The 20,359-nt window shown below is 42.0% G+C and overlaps 1 pseudogene; it reads left to right on the top strand.

Moving 5' to 3' along the window:
- The first annotated feature begins 17,476 nt into the window (after positions 1-17,476).
- LOC124508750 (nuclear transport factor 2-like) lies at positions 17,477-18,065 on the top strand (annotated as a pseudogene).
- The last annotated feature ends 2,294 nt before the right edge of the window (positions 18,066-20,359 follow it).

Consider the following 20,359-nt stretch of genomic DNA (forward strand, 5'->3'; position numbering starts at 1 on the left):
CTCAGCCCCGGGAAGGCAGACCCGAACAAAAGGCCTTCTGATTTCATTACCACGTGTGCTTTGATCTCAGTGTGCCTGCCCCACCAGTGCCTGGCCATCATCCTCAGGCGGGCAGTCTGGGGTACCCCCACGCACGGTCTCTGCGGGACCCCCCTTCCACCAGGTTGCAGGGTCAGGGCTTTGAGCGCCAAGCCCCTGCTTCTTCCTACTCTGTTTTCCACACATACCATCCGTTCATTCTCAAGTACGCTTTACCTTGTCTTCCTCATTGATCTCGTGGCATAAAAACACGCCCAATTCTATCATCATTGCACAACGCCTCGGGCTCGCTGTAACTCACCAGAACCTAGGTTTTGCACTCCGCGTCACTCATGTGGCCGTATTGACTCTCCTGGGCTGTCGTTAGGGTAACTGTCATCATTATCTGCCTGCCATCTCAGGACCACGCTAGGCAATTAGCCAGGTCACTGGATCAAGGTTCACAGGCAAATGATTGATTATGATTCCTAAGTTACCTCTGACTGTCTACACCGCTCAGGTGGAGAGGATCCTATAGGACAGTGGAGGAACTGAGCATTATTAGAGAGTTCCTTGAGTCCCGGTCAACTCAGCTCACAGCTGGTCTGCCGAGACTGACCCAGGCTTCTAGAACATCCTCATCCCTCGCTGACCACACAGCCACATAATCTGGGAAAGGTAAATCCGATGAAACGAACAGCCTGGACACGTCCCCTTCTGCAGGGCGATGTAATGACGCTCTGATGGCCCACGACTCACTGGAGAGGTGTGCCCGTAGTCAAAGGAGAGCTTTTCTACGAACACTCATGCTGATCGATGGTGTGTGTTGTTGCAAGCACAACATGCAAGGGGGAAGCGAGAGAAGTGGTACACACTCTGCAGAGCCACAGAGCTGATCAAAAGAAGGCACATTTGACCTAGGCCTGAGTCTTGGTCAAGAGCACCTTCTTCCTATCGTGCTGCACACCATTCACAAGACAGCTGAATTACTGCTGGAGTCTGGAAAGGTGTTCTCAATTTTCCCATTCCCCAAATCAGACTCTTACCATCTCACTTTTGGGATAATTATACTACATATTCAAGGAATGAATCTCAAGCAAACTGAAAAATGTCCCCTGTACGCTAGACCATACCATGTATTTAGGCCAATAGTTGCCTCGTTCTAAATTAATTTAAAGATTTTTTTCTTCTCACGTATTCTCTAAATCCCAGATCTTTTTGCCCTGGTGTTTCCCCCTTGAGTGTTTCCATTTTGAGAATAGCAGAGAGGCAGTCACCATAACATAATTATTAATTACCTTTAATAAAATGGGGGCGATGACCTCTATCCCAGGAGATGTGAGCACGGGCAGGTGTGAGGCTTTTCAGGCAGTGAGCACAGGCTTGCAAGGAGCCCTCCCTATTTGTACCAGTCTGACCTTCCCCAGGAAGAAGAGTTTCTAGTTAATCCGCACACTCATCTGCTCAGTGACTTCCCTATAAACAATAAAACCACCTTAGCTTTCTGTTTACAAGCAAAAGCCACCTGCGGTCCTTGGTTGCCCAGATCTGATCGCCAGTTACATTAATCCTCGGAGCTTAAGGCAGGAAGGGAAGTGGGGAGTCAGGAGAAAGGAATTCTGCAAATTGACTGAACATGAAAAGAACCAGGTTAATAAGAAGAGAGAGAGAGAGGGGAGAGGAGGGGTGGGAACCCCCCCTTGTCTGCTCTTTTCAGTTTCAATTTCAGTAAATAGGAGCATTATCTTCTCAGTAAAAAGAAGCATTTCTGTTTCATGTCGTCTTTCCATTCTTTTCCACTTTTTGGCCCCATCACACTTGTTTAACTTTAGATGCCAGGTGTAACATTGGTCCTGAGATTGATTAAAGGAACCTCCAGGTCCCTGTGTTTTGTGCTCTCCTAGTTATTGTTAAGACTCCAGTTTTTGTGCAAAGTGAGCAGAATCATGCTGGGGTGTGTCTTCATCTTTGGAGAAGATATTCCTAGGAAACTGACTATGGCCCGCAAGGTTCTAGGGGCTCCTCTAAAGAGGAAGATTAGCAGTCAATGCTGTGTGTTTTCCAGAACTATCTTTTGGGGGGAGTTTGGCGTGTTCCTATAAGAACGCTGTTCCTTTTTTTAAGTTTATGTATATACTTTGGGAGAAACGGAGAGAGAATGAGCAGGAGAGAGGGAGAGAGAATCCCAAGCAGGCTCCATTTTGTCAGAGCAGAGCCCAACATAACATTGGTCCTGAAATTGATTAAAGGCTCAGTCTCCCAACCATGTGATCATAACTTGAGCCGAAATCCAGAGTCGGATGCTTAACCGACTGAGCCGCCCAGGTTCCCCCAGAAGTCTGTTTCTTATGTGTGAGCAGCAACTTCTCTCCACAAAATTTTACAACTTCCCTGAAATTAGTATGTGATCATAGGAAGTACGCAGCCATGCCACTCAGTTAGTACAATCAAATTCTTCTGAAATGGTACCCATTTCCGAAAAATGGAGAAAACATGGCAGCGATACTTAGCACACAGGGTTGCTCTGCTTTCCAAATGAGGTGAGATACACAAGAATGATCATACACTCCAAGACACTATACAACTGTATGGGTAGTGTGTGTGTGTGTGTGTGTGTGTGTGTGTGTGTGTGTGTTTATTCAATTGGTCATTAATTTAGCAGATACTAACCAAGTATCTGTATGTTACAGGCATGAGAGGAACTGCTGGGCTTTGCCATTAAGGACCTTATGCCTTGCTCAAAAATAGTGGGACAAGGAAAGAAAATTCCTGTTGACCTCTAACTTCCCAGATTTCAAGAGCTTTGTATTAGTGGATCATTTAATCTTCCTGCCTCTATCACCAACATCATGTTGGCTCTGATTTATTGAGCACTCACTATGTACCAGGGGCTAAACCCAACGCTTACGGTTAGCTTATGCAATCCTGGCAAACACGAGGGGTACATATCAGTGTCCCTCTCACAGATTAGAAGAAGGCTTCTCTAGAGGGTCACTTTCCCATAGGTCATAAGGACAGTTTCCAACTCAAATGTGCCCCATTCTAAAACCCATGTACTCGGGGCACCTGGTTGGCTCAGTTGGTAGAGCATGCAACTCAGGGCTGTGAGTTTGAGCCCCTCATCGGATGTAGAGATTACTTAAAAAAAATATTTAAAACTAAAATAAAATAAAACTGATGCTCGCAATCACCAGCCAAAATGGGCATCATGCGACTTGCAGTAACAAATCCAAGGTCATGGACATGAAGTAATAGCTTAAGGCTGCATAACACCAAACAGGACCAAAAGCTAAACCAGATTTCATTTATATGCAAAGCCCTGTTCTTTCTACCACACCGCTGGCCAGCACCCGGATGTCAAGACCCCAAGCCAGACTGAGCTGCAGAATGATAGCATTTCATTGAAGGAGGACATCTTTGAGACAGGCCTCAGAAAATGATTTCCTTTGTAACATTTTCTTTGTAAAGACTATAGGAAATCTTATATATAGCATTTAATTTCATTTCTCATTTTATTAACATGACCGAGGTTGTACTTTTTTTCCTTTTCTGTTATAACCTGCTGGTTTCGTAATCTGTATTATTTTATGATGCATCCCTTAATTTTTTTCCTATTATTTCACACTGGGTGTTTTAATAGGCTTTTAGAAAATTTCTGTTTCTTTCTCAAAAAAAAAAATCTTTCTTGGGAAAGGTTTTCTTTGGTGCATTTCCAGCTGAGGACTAGTCTCCCAAGCTATATCAAAGGTTGGTAGTTGTCTGTTCTCTCCTCTAGGTCTATGGAGATGAGCTTTTAATATTTATTTCTCAGGGCTGTTTTCTCTGTTTATATCCTGCTGTTGAAACGAGCAGTTCAATAAACTCCTTAATGAAGGTGGTTGAACCATTTCCTTTTGCTTTTACTTCTATTGCTTTTGAGATGACAGTGTGGTGAACATTCTCGGCGCTTTTAAAACTTCCTGTGAACTTGGAATGCGCTAATAAATAATCCCCAAATCATTAATTGGCGTAAAGAACCACTGAGTTTGGAATTATAACGTTTTCCACAAACAAGCATGCTTCCAAGCTTAGATTATCTCTAAAATAAATTCTCCTACAATTCCATCTCCATAAGGCTTTGTGATAAAGGCTACATCTGGCATTAAGGCTCATTACATATTGTATTCCAATGTAATATAGAGCTCAGATCCTGTGACATTAAAGCAGTACTACAGCAAAAGAAAATTGTTAGAGGCAGAGAAGAATATTTCCCAGAATCCTGCGCGAGTCCTGCTACACCATGAGTTTGATTCCTAATTATTTTTATTAGATTCTGCGGTGGATTTCAAATAGGTTAAAGTGCTTTTCAGAATGTAGGCTCTGACAAAGTCGAAACTATATGTTGCCTCGTGTCTCACATCAACTAATAGATGTTTACTTCGTATTTAATACCACCAACGAGTAATCTAGTCCCCGGAAATACATTTCCCACACTTCAGAGAACAGCTTATTCTTTAAGAAACAAGAATAAGGAGCTCCTGCGTTGCTCAGTGGGTTGACCATCCGACTCTTGATTTCTGCTCAGGTCCTGATGGTGGGGATCAAGCCCTATATCACCTCCACGCTGAGTGTGCAGCTTGCTTGAGATTCTCTCTCTCTCTCTCTCTCTCTCTCTCTGTCCCTCTCCCTCCCTCACTTTCTCTCTCTAAAAGAAAAACAAGAGGGGCCCCTGGGTGGCTCCGTGGGTTAAGCATCTGACTTCCGGCTCAGGTCATGATCTCACAGCTCCTGGGTTCGATTCCCCGCATCAGGCTCTGTGCTGACAGCTCGGAGCCTGGAGCCTGCTTCGGATTCTGTGTCTCCCTTTCTCTCCGCCCCTCTCCCGCTCATGCTCTGATTCTCTTTCAAAAGTAAATAATCATTAAAAAAATTTTTTGAAAGAAAAAAAAAAACAAGACTAAGGTAACCATTTTTTTTCCAACAATGATATCCTACTGTCTTGAAAATAGACAAGTTATCTCCTCAAAGGTAGGTAATTATTCACCATTTTGGAATTATTCACAGGGAATAGTCATGCTAGGTTATCTCATCTCCCTATCTATCCAACTGTGTCACAAAAGATAGAGAGATCTACCACCTATTTCTATCTATCTAGATCTTTCTATCTATCTCTCTATCATCACTGACTTGAAGGGAGGAATTCATCCAATTGCTAAGTTACTGGTGTATTAGGTCAACATTATTTGAGCACATACAACATATGATGACTACAAGACGAATTCCAAGAGATCCAAAACATAGATATACATAAGGATTAAAAAAAAAAAACACCTCTTGGGGCGCCTGGGTGGCGCAGTCGGTTAAGCGTCCGACTTCAGCCAGGTCACGATCTCGCGGTCCGTTGAGTTCGAGCCCCGCGTCAGGCTCTGGGCTGATGGCTCGGAGCCTGGAGCCTGTTTCCGATTCTGTGTCTCCCTCTCTCTCTGCCCCTCCCCCGTTCATGCTCTGTCTCTCTCTGTCCCAAAAAAATAAATAAACGTTGAAAAAAAAATTAAAAAAAAAAAAAACACCTCTTTCGCTTGCTTGAAACATACATCTAACATGCATTATAAGAGAATAACACTAAAACAACTGCTAAAAAGGAAAGATAATGTGGTTTGTGTTTTTAAGGCTGGTGAAGTGAAACCGTGAGAGTGGAGAAGGAGCAAAGAAAACTGTAACTGGCTGTGATCAATGAACTTGTAAACACCGCTGCACTCAGACCCGCTGAAGATAAGGTTTGAAAGCAGTAACAACAGGAAAGTCAAGTACACAGACCAACCCTCAGAGGTGGGATGAATTCAGGTTGTCGGGATCAACTTCTTCTGAGGTCCAGACCTGTACTTGCTCCCAGAGCTGGACTTGGAAGGTGAGTTAGTGCCCCTGCTCCGAGCCGCTCTGAGATGGGGGCTGTTCACCTATATACTCTCTTCTCACCAGTTCTCAAACTGGACATGAGGAGGACTGAGCTCCTACAAGTCCTGTAATTCTCAGGCTTGACTCGGTTGAACAGGGGAAGGTGTCCTTCCTTTGTTCCTTTCCTGCCTGGCTTTCCTGCTATAGAGGGTAATACAGCCAAGGAGGGGACTGGTCTTCGGTAAGGGATGAAGAAGAAATTTCTGGACACTCCTATGAAGATTCAGTCTTCAATTCCAGAAACTTTCAGGTCATCTGTGACTATCTTTCTCTAGTCCCCCCCCCCCATCAATTTGTCCTGAAGGGTGTCGCTCTAATTTCCCACAACTTCTTTTATTCGAGTTGCTCAGTCCTGGGCTCAATGCCCACCACACTCCAGACCCCCCATATGGATGGCCATCTATTCTCCTCACTGAGGCCAGGATCACCTACCCAAGTCCAAATTCACACAAGTAATTATCATGATTAAAGGTGCCTCCTTAATGATTCCCCTCATTCCACAGAGATTAACATAATTGTCAAGAGTAATTGTTTTTATTCAGACTGAGTCATGCAACCCTAACACAGTCACTAAATCTTTCCATTCCTCACCTGTAAAATGGGAACAATTCATTCACTCACTTACTCATTTAGAAATATTTCCTGAGATCCTACTATAAGGCAGATGTCGCTCTATTCATGAGGGACACATCAATGAACTACACCCACCCCCGCAAAGCGTATGTTCTCATGGGTTCCAAAGAGAACAGAGATGAGCCCCTTGCCCTGGAGGCACTCAAAGCTACCATAGGAACTAACAAGATATGTCATTATTTAGGTAAACCAGAACAATTTAAAATGCATAAAATCTCTTCCATCCTCAATATTTGCCCAAAGAAGTTATGAATTCTGCATGTAAATAGGGTAAAGATGTACAAAAGAATCTGAGTGCGCTTAAGCCCCCCTGGTGGAAACCCAGCTCACCTCGTGAGAAACTGAGAGCAACTAGCTCATAAAGTTGTTGAATCAAGTCATTAACGACACGTTCCGTGCACGGCGCCCAGCACAGAGCTGGACGCACAGTTAAGAATTCACTAAATCTTAATCGGGACTAGAGCACTTCTTCAACCTGATTTCAGCCCACCTTGCGAACCCCGTCCTCAGCTAACTGACCCTACCTCTCTCCCCCACGAAACCACCAGCCCAGCCTCAGGGGATCAGAGGCTGCCTGGCCCTGCCATGTCTTTCATTTTCTGCTCCTTACTTACACTTTCTCCCCTCTGCTCAACAGAAGCCTCAAAACGAGGAGAATTTTACTTGCTGGGGGGGCGGGGAGCACCCTTATCAGGAGCTTGCAAATCAGAACAGTGAAACCATTTTTATACTGGATGAAACTGAATGGTTCAGAATTTGATTTTCATTCATGCTGCTGATGGGCACAGAAGATGGGTAATAGAAATGCGGCCAGACACCTGTTTTGTTTGCCTCATGCAGAGCTTTACAACATTCCGTGCGAATGCCTTCGCGTGCGGTGAGTGTTTTCCATTCAGCCAACCTCCTCCCTCCCCCCCGGATCTTTGGTTTTATTCCTAGAAATCTGTGCTCATTAAATTTCCTCCTGTCCCCTGTGGTCATATAAGCTCGCCCATCTCTGATATAGTTCGATAAATGATAACCCTCTCACAGCCAATGTATTTGGTTAAACAAAATGGTACCATTTCTGTTTGCCAAGACTTATCCAACACAGAATAGAAACCCAGAGAGTGTGGTCTGGACTTGTTTAAATTTAGACTTGCTAGAAATACCAGTAGGTATGTCTAACGAGATGCTCAGTCCTCTTGCTGTCCATGCCATACAAAGGGGAGTCTTACCAAACTTTAGACTTGGGTCAAGTTTTTTGAAGGAAAATTGATTTCCAAGAATCAAGCAAGAAATACAACTGCGGCATAATACACTAGATTCTTATTCCCATTGCAAATAATACCGTAAAGCCTAAAACCTCCCTGTAACATCTTGGATAACAATGAAAAACATATCTAAGTACAAAGAGAAACATTTTCTAAGTTATCCTGTTTTCAAATACACAGTATAAAGCTAGTATTCCCTGGGAGGGCTATTTTGGGGGGTTTGATCATAAAGCTTCCAGGTGCCCTCCAATTATATTAGACATTTTATATCATTTATAACAAAAGATAAAAATAATCACATTGCTGGAGGGAACTCTGCATCTTGAACTCAATGACACCAGAAACTTCTAGAAAGTGAGATCTCAGAAATCCCAAATTGGAATTTACGTCCATGCTACTGGAAGGAGATTGGAACCAGTTTGTGAACAGTTCGTGGTACAATTGTAATGAAATAAGGGTAGAAAGTGAAGCATTTCAAAAAATGTATGGCAATTTGACTTTGCTGTAACATTATATTCTATTTTACTAAAATAAGAGTCCTTTATGGGCTGGAAATTGAAAAAATGAACACAGAACTTGGCCCTTCTCCACAGATGGTGTGAAAGTTCCTCTTGGAGCTGATAACAACCTGTTAGTGTCTACTGTGGTAGATTTCCCGAGCACAGGGGTTTGATATCAGGTAGACGTGGGGTCACTTCTGGTTCTGCCTCTCCAGGCTGTGTGTCCTGAGGGTGCTCATTTCACCGAGACTCAGTCGACCCTGCAAACGGAGGGTGGAAACGGTCCACACTTTAAGTGTTCCTTTGGGGGAATAAAAAGAGATAATGTTTATAAAGAAATTGGCATATTTCCTGGGATGTTTTTCTAAAAAGCCTGTTACTGCCAGAGGAAAATGCAATGTTTAAACTTGAATTGCACCTACTGAGTATGTGAAGAACTTGCGGGGAAAAAAAATAAGTGTGTATCATTTCAGAGGATTGATTATAATGATCTAATAGTTGCACATGGATGTGAGATTGCCTATCAAACACATACTGTAACATCTAGCACTGAACGCACAATGAAATCATTCTAACACAAATACTGCTCTCTGGGTGAATCACATTTGTAGGGTTGTTTTATAGGTCGAATGCTCATCTTTTTCCTTTTCTTCTTGGCCACAAAGATAAATATAATGTGCGTATATATGTACATACATATATATGCACAGATATGCAGCTTCCATGTATATTTCTGGCCATTCTTGGTCAGATCAATATCCCCTGTGCAATTTTTAAAGCAAGCATCTTGGGCTGCAATAGGTAATTTTCCTTGTCCATTCCAACTTTCATATTTCTCGCTAGACCCGTCCGCAAGTGTGTTTTATGGCACCATTACCCAGTCCCCTTAGTGAGACGGATGGCTTTCCTTGGGCAATTGAAGCAAGGTTACCCATTTGTATCATCCATGAGTCAAACCCTCCGATTCCACGCGTATGGCCAGATCTGCCTCCAGAAGCTTCGTGCAGCCTCTCTGAGCCCTTCTAACCAATGGAAACTCTGTCTCATGCAATGAGAACAATCACAAACATTTGTGTTTTACTTGGAACATCCAATGTGCGTTTATATACATGTTTTATTTCCTCCTCGCAACCCAGTGAAATGAGATGACTGGTCTTCTCAGAACCCAGCTTCTGGAAGAGTCTACAAGTTCCAAGACAAGAGGAACTTAGCTATTAGTGTCCATATATCAGTCGCAGATGCCTTTGGACCAAAGAGTCATCAAGGTGACAACGGCTGGTTATTTCTTTTATAATAGATTGCTTTCTGCCGAAAGACATTATGTACTCCAGTACACTAAGCCACATGCACTTCTCTTAATTCTATATTATATTTGATTACCGGATTTTCTTTTAATGAAACATTCATAATCATTTCCTTTACAGCAGCAATGTTCTCGGTTCCAGGAAAAATACAGATTCATTAAATTATCAAATGCCAGTAATCATTTTATTTAAGCCGGCAATGCCACATACACATAAATACCCAGAAAATACACTTTAAGTAATCAACAAGGCTGTTTTACTGAGGGAGATAAGCAGAGGATACAGGCACCAAGCAGAAGTGTGCTTTGCCTATGACATTTTCTAGATAATGAAATCGAAATGAAAAAGGGATGGAGAGGCGATTATTTATGGAGTTTGTCTAAAACTGAACTATTTTGCAGTTTACACAAAAGCTGACGCTTGATGTATTTTCCTCCAGTGGATAAAAAACAAGAAAGTAGCAGAGTCAGGCCCGCACCAAGGTTCCAGACTCTGGACACCATTTTCTTCCTACCCCTCTGCCAGGCAGCCAATGATGCTGTGTTCATGACCTAATCCGCACATCTTGCCAGCACGTCCCACGTGTAATCCAGCGCTGTCTACCTAGGATCACTGGTGTGTTGAACTATAGAATCTGAAAAGCCTAAGATTGTGTTTGCTACGGTTGGGATTTAAGCCTGTCTGAATATGCCACTTTCTGGCCAAACAAACCAAACCCAAACTGAGGGAAATCTGCCAAGACAAACTTTCAAACCCCAAGTTTAAAAACATTGGAATTACTGTCGTGTAGCACTCCAATGTAAATGTTGTCACGTTGGGCCAGACCGTCGGTTTTAGCAGAGGCCAGAACTATGGGAAGGGTGGATGGAAAATTGTTTCTGGTGTCATTGACTAGTTCTTGTTGACAATGGCAGAGAACGTGACTTACTCGGCACACTATTACTTCTCTTCTTCCTCCTTAACAAAACCCTGAATTTTAGTTGGACACATCGTTTCCTACCCAAGGGACTATAATTCCCAGGGGCCTTCTTCCATATTAACCCACACCGCTTTGATTTGAACCCCATCACTTCTGGACCAAATTGATGCGACAGACTTCCAACTATTTTCCCTGCCCCCTATCCTGCCCACCTATGTATTGTTTTTCACATCACTGAGAGTGCACTGGACAAAATCCAGATCCAATCCGACTTGTCCCCTGCTCAAAATTCCTTAATGCTCTTTATGACTTAGAATACTATAAGGCTAACTCCTTAACTTGGCACACAGGGCCAACACATGTCAGACCGTGGCCATCTTTACAGCTCCCTGCTTTGTCATTGTCCCCTAATATATGCTATGCCATGGCAGTAGTGTCTTAAATAGTGTCTTACTTGAACCTTCCCAAAAGACCAAACCCCCCAAAACTGTTATTCTTTAGTTTTTGTAGAAACATTTACTCATTGTTTTTGAAACATGGAAGCATCTACTGACCTTCCCCCTTTTCCTGGGTAGAAGCCAATATTCTCTGCTATGTTCTCAAAAAGTATTCTATACATTTCTTTTTTTATATATATAGCTTTTATAACAGCTTCTTTATAGCTGATTATTTCCAAAAGCTATATGTGTCCTTCTTGGTTCATCCTTATGGCTCGGGGCCTTCTGGAGATTCTCAAGACAATGTGGTCAGTCGATATACATTTAATTACTTAATGGTAACAGACAGTTGGTGACTTGGGTGAGCTGTTGGTAATTTTTACACTGCTAATGTAAATTTCTTATGTCTTCCCTAGGAATAGGAGATTCACTGAGGGTGCCAAGACATAGCAAAGGCCTCTTGTAACTGCATGCCCCGAGTTAAGATCCTGGACATAAATCCCTTCTTGGATGGAACTTGGAACTGAGTCATATAATGTTCTTAAGATTGAGACACACTGGGATAGAGACTCCGTGGTCTGTGTTATTAGCTTAATTAGCTTAATTGACACTCAGAATACTTCTGCAAATAGATGGTCTTATTATTCTAATTTCATCATTTTTAAAATATCTTTTATGTACTCGTGGTCAGTCATTAGCCGAGATTTACCGCGTGCAGATTCCCAAATTTTCTGCATGGGAACAACCCTTGAACTGATGCAGTTGTTATCTTTAAAGGCAAGTTTTCCTCTCTTCCAAATGTGTTTTCACATATCTGTTCTAACATCTGTTGGAAATCCTTGACCTGCTCCACAGGGCATCTGGTAATTTAATGACAAGACATAGATCCAGTGGAAAGTCACAACCTGACATTACCAGGTTTTCCTAATCAGCATCTATATTATACCAGTTATGTTCAAAGCCATAACGAGAACATCCCAAAAGTAGGTACCGTAGCCATACATTTGTTTCTTGCTTTTCCTTTCTCCACGATGTACCGAAATTCCAAAGAGAGAGAAGCCTATCAATTCTCCATAAATCCACCTTCTTACTCAGATACATGTCTCAAGTTAATTGTCAAGTTGAAGTGAGAAAAAAGTTAACTTTTTATCCTAAGATATTTGATAACATTTATTCCAATCACAGGTTCATATAGAGCACAAGTAAGCACATCAAATGGTATTATGTCATTTGGAAGGTCATGCTCCTAGTTAAAATGATCTTGCTCATTGTTTTGACACTATATCTAAAAGTTTATCATAATATCTTTATTCCAATGTGCTAAGACTTTTCAATCTTCAATTCATTTCCTTCAAAAATAACTAGTTGTCCTTTAAGTATTAAACCATGCACTGTTACTAGTATTTGAATTGGGCGTTAGTTCTTTGGTCACTTTACACAGTGGTCACAGATTAGATCGAAGCAGGGAAGAATGGTTCAGAGATACCCAGATAGAAGCAAGGGTAACAGACCTACGTATGACACCACAATTAGGTACCCATGTTGCTTCTAGAATGAAAGGAATGATAACAAGATTTATTGTCTATTTCAGGCCAGGCACGATTCTTGGCAATGTATGTATGTTACTCATTTAATTCAACATCCTAGCAGTAAGTGCATTCTCCTGATTTCATAAAGGAGTTGCCTTGGGCGTTAGATGTTTAAATATCTTGTCCACGGTCACAGAGGTAGTATAAGCATTGGTACCAGAATTCAACTTGGGCATACTGGGATCTGAAACAGATGCTTTTTGCTAAGGTCCGTGGGGTCCCTCGATAAGGCGTAAGCAGATTCCAGCACTCAGAACATCCCATCAGACCCCAACTATTTTATAAAGTGGAGATAGTCATGCCTTCTTTTTCCCTTCAACAGACACCTATTAAGTACCTACTGTAAGCCAGCCCCTTTATAAGTTGCTAGATATAAACAATACGGAAAAGCACATTTTCTTACCAAGTTTACATAATAGTAGGAGTGCCTTGATTTTATTTGTTATGCTTTCTGCTCATTCTATAAATATTTCCAATATTGGCAAAAATACACCACATTGTGTACTCTCTTGTATGCATATTTGAATACACACACACACACACACACACACACACACACATATTCCACAAACCGTAAACAACTAGAAGGTACTTGTGTTTAAATTTTTTTTTTTAATTCTGTGGAAAAGCCATGAAGAGGCTACATACTGGCCAATTGAACTGAGAATATCAACTAAACTGCTAGCACCCACAGAGTGTAGCGTGAGTGTTGGGTTTTCAAACCTGTTAAATAACGCAGCTCCTGATACATGCTGAATACCTGTTTGAGTATACGCACTTATAGATGTTGGAGCTGACTCACCAATGGATTTAAGGTGTTTATATTATTTTTTAAATTTTTTATTAAGTTTTATTATTTATTTTTGAGAGAGGCGGTGGGGACAGAGGATCTGAAGCGGGCTCCGCTCTGACAGCAGACAGCCCGACGCGGGGCTCCAGCCCACGAACTGGGAGGTCCTGACCTGAGCCAAAGTCAGACACTTAACCAACGGAGCCACCCAGGCACCCCTGAATTTAAGGTGTTCTTAAAGTTAGTGAACAAATATCCCATGTCACAGTTGCAAATGACCAAATATATGTCTACCTCTACTATGGTTGTGATCGTTGAATGCATCAAAGTTTAATGATTTTCCAACATAGATGTAATTTTTCTTGAACAGCAGGAATTATGATGATGACAGTTTATCTCCAATTCACATTGCCCAAATGTTAGTGTTTTGGGGTTTTTTGAAAGAACGTAGCGCATCAAATTCATGCAAAGCTACCACTATCTGAATGAGAAATAAATGGTTTTATTGAAGTTAATATTTCTACCGATCTGTATAACTCCGTTATGTTTATCCCGTCATCCATTATAGTGACTGGAATAAAGAATAAGAAAGTAGTATTAAGACTAGGAAATCAACCTCAAAAATTAATTTTTTCAAATTTTAGAAAACTAAAAGCATTTACATATTTTAATTTTATGCTTTTCTGATTTGCATGGAAAATGTTGACAACTACAAACATGTCCTGTCTCTAAGAGGTCAAATATTCCAGCAAGTGTTTCCAATAAAGCATGCTACATACATATCGATAAAATGGTTATGGTGGATACACAGAAAGCTAACGGCCACACCTGTAAACAGGTAAGCACTTTTAGCAAACCATTTATTGGGCTCAGCTTTATACTTTCATTAGCAATCTTGCCCATTGCCTTGTTTGTGGTCATACTCTTTTAGCTCCTGACTGTTGACTAGTTACAAGAAATTCATGATGGAATTCCATATAAACCAAATTCCATATAAATTCACAGACCTGACATTTATTGGGGATGTCTCCACCCCTGTAGTTTTTCTGTACATTGATAACAACTTTAAGTGGGGCCTCTGGTCTTACTTAAAGTAAAAAGAAAAGAAAAACATTGTTTTTAACCATAGATGCACAAATAGAAGTGTAAATAGTAAGAGTACAGCGACAACGAACATCTTACACATTGAAAATACAGGCAGAATTGTTTGGTCTTGAGAATGTAGGGAACAGGGGTTCATGCAGGTTCTAGGGCTAAAGCATGACGTGATCCAAGTGGTATTTACTTTAGCAAAGATTTGTCTGATGCATCGGGGAAGGTGGAAAAGCAACAGAGGCTCAGGCATCATTAGGTGGTGCTTAGTGTGACAAAGGAGATGAGCCTGTGTAGAGATACTTAGTCATTAGAGATGGATGTGAAGCTTTCATATGCACCGTATTCTTGGAAGACAACAATCTTCACACAGTGGTGCGTGTTGGGCTCAGAGAGACACTCGTCAAACACACTACTGCCTTCATTTTATTTGAGACTGAAAAAGAATAATAATCCTTAAGATGTTCCACATGTGCTTTTCAAAAGCTCTTGTAGCTAAGCCAATAAACCAATTAGATCAGCCTAAACAAATTCTTACCGTTTTGAGAATTTCCTGTACCTTATGCATGTGTAAACATTTAAGCCATTATAAACATTGCAAGAGCAGAGAAACACAGTTCAGGCATCTGTTTGTTGAGTGAAGTTCTCCCAATTTTCTGTTTCCACGAGTTTCATAAAAATTCTCCTGGAGAAGTATCAGTAGATGAAAACAAACAAACTAATCCAAACAACTGTGGATCTACCATGTGGACAGTAAATTGTTATAAGCACTGTAATTCCATGATTTATTAGTCCTAGATGTCCAGTACTGTGGTATAGCTTACTCTGAGGGTGCACTACGAAAGAGAAAGAACTAATTTTCTTAGGAAATAATTCTAAGTATGCAAACACACACACTTATGTATACACCTTCACAAGTCTTATAAAAGAAATATTTAATTAAAGGGTGTTCTCTCTAACAAAGAGAAATCAACCAATCCATATTGCTTTGAATTAAGCACCTAAAGATAAGTCATTAAAAAAATAACAACAACAACTACAACAACCCTTCTATTTGTTCTGTGATTTACATTTTACAAAGTATTACTACATACGTATTTGGTCATGATGATAGTGACCAGGATGAGTATTTCTGTCTTGGCCAGGACAATGACTTGGGTTCCCAATAGAAATAGTTTAAAGGGTACACTATAGACAAATACGCACTATTTGTTAACATGGGACCCGGGGCGCCTGGGTGGCGCAGTTGGTTAAGCGTCCGACTTCAGCCAGGTCACGATCTCGCGGTCCGTGAGTTCGAGCCCCGCATCAGGCTCTGGGCTGATGGCTCGGAGCCTGGAGCCTGTTTCAGATTCTGTGTCTCCCTCTCTCTCTGCCCCTCCCCCGTTCATGCTCTGTCTCTCTCTGTCCCAAAAATAAATAAACGTTGAAAAAAAAAAATTAAAAAAAAAAAAAACATGGGACCTTAACTTTCAAGCATTCTGCTCAACTCCCCTCCATGATCTCCTCCACACGACCTCCATTGTCCCCAGCCAGATTCAGGGTCTAAGGCATCACACTGAACATATAACATTTTCTTGAAGCCTTGTTTTTATCCTAAATATTTGTATGTGAATTTCAAATATTCTGCCTTAATGTGTCCATATTCATCATGATATAAATGGTTCTCCCCTGCCTTGAAATCTTTCGGGAAAATGTAGCATGTTGATCATGTGGCTTTGAGTAGACCATCATACGATGTCACATATGGCCAGCTTAACTGGAGAAGCACTTCTATAATGCTGAACTATCAGACCCCAATGGACTGAAGTAGGTGCAGAAAGAGTACTCAGCCCCAAATATCTCTCCTCCTGTTACCTTGGTACCCACTTATCCTTCTGGTAGGGGTGGGGAAAATATTAGGAGGCAACCGTCAAGGGGAAGAGATCCTGGTCCTTTTAGTGCACCGTGCAAACGGGCCTCCCAGGGAGAGGAGAGCAGAATAATGCAATCCAAAAGGAGGAGCCAAAAGGAGACACACAAAAAGAAGAACAGAGAGTTGACCTACTATGGCAACAAAAAAGCTTTTGGTATTTCTACATTCTTAATTTTCAGGTCTCACTTCTTAGGGCTATCACCATTTGCATTTTTAATCCCGACCCATTAAAACGCTTCCCTTTGGGGACTAAATTGGACCCTTTTTCCTCCCAGAGGCTGGATTCTGACTACCGTCATTCCCATACATTTTGAACTTTCTTCTGTCAACACCAGGAGCTTCACAATTAACCACAGATATTGTTTTCTACAAAAGGGAGATTGACACAATATGATACAGTCTTATCTAAAACATTAGGAGATTAATTCTCCATCTTTGCCCTTTCTTCCGCAAATCAACCTGGGGCCAAGGGATAACTCAGCTCCTTAATGTCTTCTGATTTTCTCCTTTGGGGGACATCTAGAAGTTACTGAATTGAATCAGGTCATTGCTTTAATAATTTTTACCAAAGGCCCCATTGTACGTTCTGCCAAAAAACACCTTCTATTTATTTGTCATCTCCAGTCATGATCCTGTGCCACCAGATCCATTAAACAGGTTATGCGATGCATAGCAGATGATAAAAAATACCTAATGCATGCCAGCCCCTGGGTGAGTGTCAGGGGTTAGGGTATCCAGGAGGGTGCTGGGCCAAAGGAGCTGCACTTGGGCCACCTGGAGCCTCTGCTGTGCATCCCCAGGCCCCAGACCCTGGCCCTGTGCCCTGCAGACATGCAGGGCTGGGGTCATGCAGAGACACAAGAGGAACAGACAGGTGCCTATCCCACTGTACTGTGCCCATGGCACCTACAATGGACTGAGCTGGGCCCAGCCTTTCCCCCTGTGCCAGACACCCCATTGGGGGGCTCCAGACCCTCCCTGTGTGGCCTAGCCCAGTCTGCCCCAGTCTCGCCGACCTCAGCCCCATGTCCTGCCACCTGCTGGCTCTGGAGTCAGCACCGGGTCTCAGCAGAAGCCCAGTGATGCCCCAGAATGGGAGACAAGCCAATCTGTGGGAAGACTAGAACCAGCTCCATTCAACATTATCCCTAGTTATTTGATAACAACAGAACTCTACTAGGTGCAATTTATATCTATTTTTATTTTTTTAATTTTAGGTAGAGAGTGGGAGCAGGGTAGAGGGGCAGGGGGAGAGAAAGAGAGAATCTTCAGTAAGTTCCATGCTCAGCGCAGAGTCCAACAGCAGGGCTGGATCCCACGACCCTGGGACTGTGACCTGAGTGGATATCAAGAGTCCCACACTCAGCCTACTGCGTTACCCAGGTGCCCCTAGGTGCAGTTATATTGACAGTCATGCCTTATATGGGAAGGACAGCAATTCCATTGGAAACTGCCATTGTGGAAAAGTTGTCCAGCTTTCTGTTCCAGAAAATCCAGCATTGCAGCACCACACAGACCGGAGCCAGCCAGCCGGCCACGTTGTCAGCATGGTTGTGGCCAGCTCAAGCCCAGTGAAGACCCCATCATGGGGTTCTGCCAGATGTTCCCACTGAAGAACTTCAATGGTGCATGGGTTTGCTCCAATGGCATGTTCAGGCTTGCCCTGCACAACTTCGGCTGACCTCTTCCCAGCCCGGCACTCTTCTTATTTTCTCCTCGTCCTCTTCCCGACACTATGCACATGTCTCCAGATGATGGAATACCAGCCCCAAAGCAGCAGGGCAGAGGTGGGAGCGGGCTCAGGGCACAGCAGCGACAGGTATCCGCGTGGTGTTTGAATGCTAGATTAGTTGCATCTGACGAGTTTCCAGTGCCTGCCTTGGAAAGACTGAAGTAATGCAAAAAGTTGTCTTTTGTTTATTTTTGTTTGAATCTACTGACAAGTTGCTCAGTAATCCAAAGACGTGAAGGGGAAAACATCTGCTTCGCCCCCAGACATTGATTTGTTCGGATGTTTCAATGCCCCATGATACAAAAAAAGCCATGAAATCTTTCTTTCAAAAAGCCACACACACACAAAATAAACCCAATCTCAATAAAACAAAGAATCCGGCAACATCTCTGTGGGATAAGTAACCATATTTATTTCCATTTAAGGATCAACACACACAAGTTAATTCAGTTACTGTGGGGAATCCAGCTAATCCACAGAAGAGCCAAAATTCAAACCCAGGTCTGATTTGGGGAAGTAAGTCCTTCACAATTTTACTGTCCCGTGTCTTTCCCTTTAGTACTTATCCCAGAGAATTTAAACTTTAAATGTTCTTTTCCAATGTATCTAATGTTCCTTTAATTCCTCTTTTCCCCACAATGTATGCAAGTAAATGGAAAAAAAAAAAAAAAGCATTTTGTTACTGTTTCTTTATTTTGAGACAGAGAGAGCCAGAGAGAGAGGGAGAGAGAATCCCAAGCAGGCTCTGCACTGTCAGCACAGAGCCTGCTGCAGGGCTCGATCTCACAAATTGTGAGACCGTGACCTGAGCCGAAATCGAGAGTCCAACACTAACTGACTGGGCCACTCAGGCACCCCAACCAAAAGTAATTTTTAAAAAAGGAATGGTCTACCAGTGAAGAAGAAAACCAAGAAAAGGAAGCCTTTGTACTGTTGAAATATTTCTCATTATTTTCAATTTATTTTCTGAACACTATTTAATAAGAAAAAGAAAGAGTAAATAATTCTAGCCTTTGGCAATACTACTTAAATAAATCCCTCCCTCCATGTTCCCTATAAGAAGACACTATATTGTTGCTGAAGTATATTTTTACCTTCGAATCATAGTGTATCTAGTCTTCTCTGTAACACAAAGTTCAGAATTCCAAGATTACTTTTTATTATACTTCTAAAATTATAAGAATTTTAGAGACAGCTGTGGAAAATTGAAGAAAGTCTGCATGGAAAAGCCACTTCCAATAATAAATAAAAGGACTAGGGTGTAGGCATGTGTATATGGTGAGAGAGAGTCTAACTGAACTGAAAACCTCCCCAAAGCAGCAATGGCAGCCCCTTGCCCTTTAATAATGTTGATCAAAAATTTTTGTCCTAAGTCATCAAAGTTGTGGCTGATTGGCTAAGTACCTCTAAAAACCTGGAAATTCTGTCAGGTCTAAGTTGAAGTATGCTAAACAGACTAAAAAAAATATCGCTTTCACCCTTAGAAAAACAAACTTTTTATTTTTATTTATTTTTAAATTTTATTTTTATTTATTTATTTTCGAGAGAGATAGACAGACAGAGCGTGAGCAGGGGAGGGGCAGAGAGAGAGAGGGAGACACAGCATCCGAAGCAGCTCCAGGCTCTGAGCTGTCGGCACAGAGCCCAACGCGGGGCTTGAACTCACGAATCAGGAGATCATAACCTGAGCTGAAGTCAGACACTTAACCGACTGAGCACCCAGGAGCCCCTAGAAAAACAAATTTTTTAGATACTAATTTTCTGTAGTGTCACATAGCAATTTCCTAAGCACCCAATTTCTTCTAGGTGATACCTTACTTTGTTGTTCATTTTATGACCATCCCTGTTGTCATTGTCCTTGTCATTTTTGCTATTCCATAGTACTTCCGTGTTCCTTTTGTGAGCTGGCATGGAGCTTGTTGAGGATGATGCCTTATGATTGGGTAAGTTCATGTCTATTACCATATGGGTTGTTGCAATAATAGTACTTATCTTCTAGATGGGTTACATAGCATGACAGTAGAGAAAGTAAGACAAAGAGCAGAAGCCTATTGTTTTGTGAAGAAAGTGACAAAAATGATATGGAACCCTGAATATTAATTTTATACAACTTTATGATCAATTTCTAGTGTCATCAAAACCTTTATTTAAAAGTCTTTAGGGGCGCCTGGGTGGCTCAGTCGGTTAAGCGTCTGACTTCAGCTCAGGTCACGATCTCGCGGTCCATGAGTTCGAGTCCCGCG

The sequence above is a fragment of the Lynx rufus genome, unplaced genomic scaffold, assembly GCF_022079265.1.
Source record: "Lynx rufus isolate CCGP_SWC_20201006 ecotype Redwood Valley unplaced genomic scaffold, mLynRuf1.p SCAF_1, whole genome shotgun sequence".
In the NCBI taxonomy this organism is placed as follows: domain Eukaryota; kingdom Metazoa; phylum Chordata; class Mammalia; order Carnivora; family Felidae; genus Lynx; species Lynx rufus.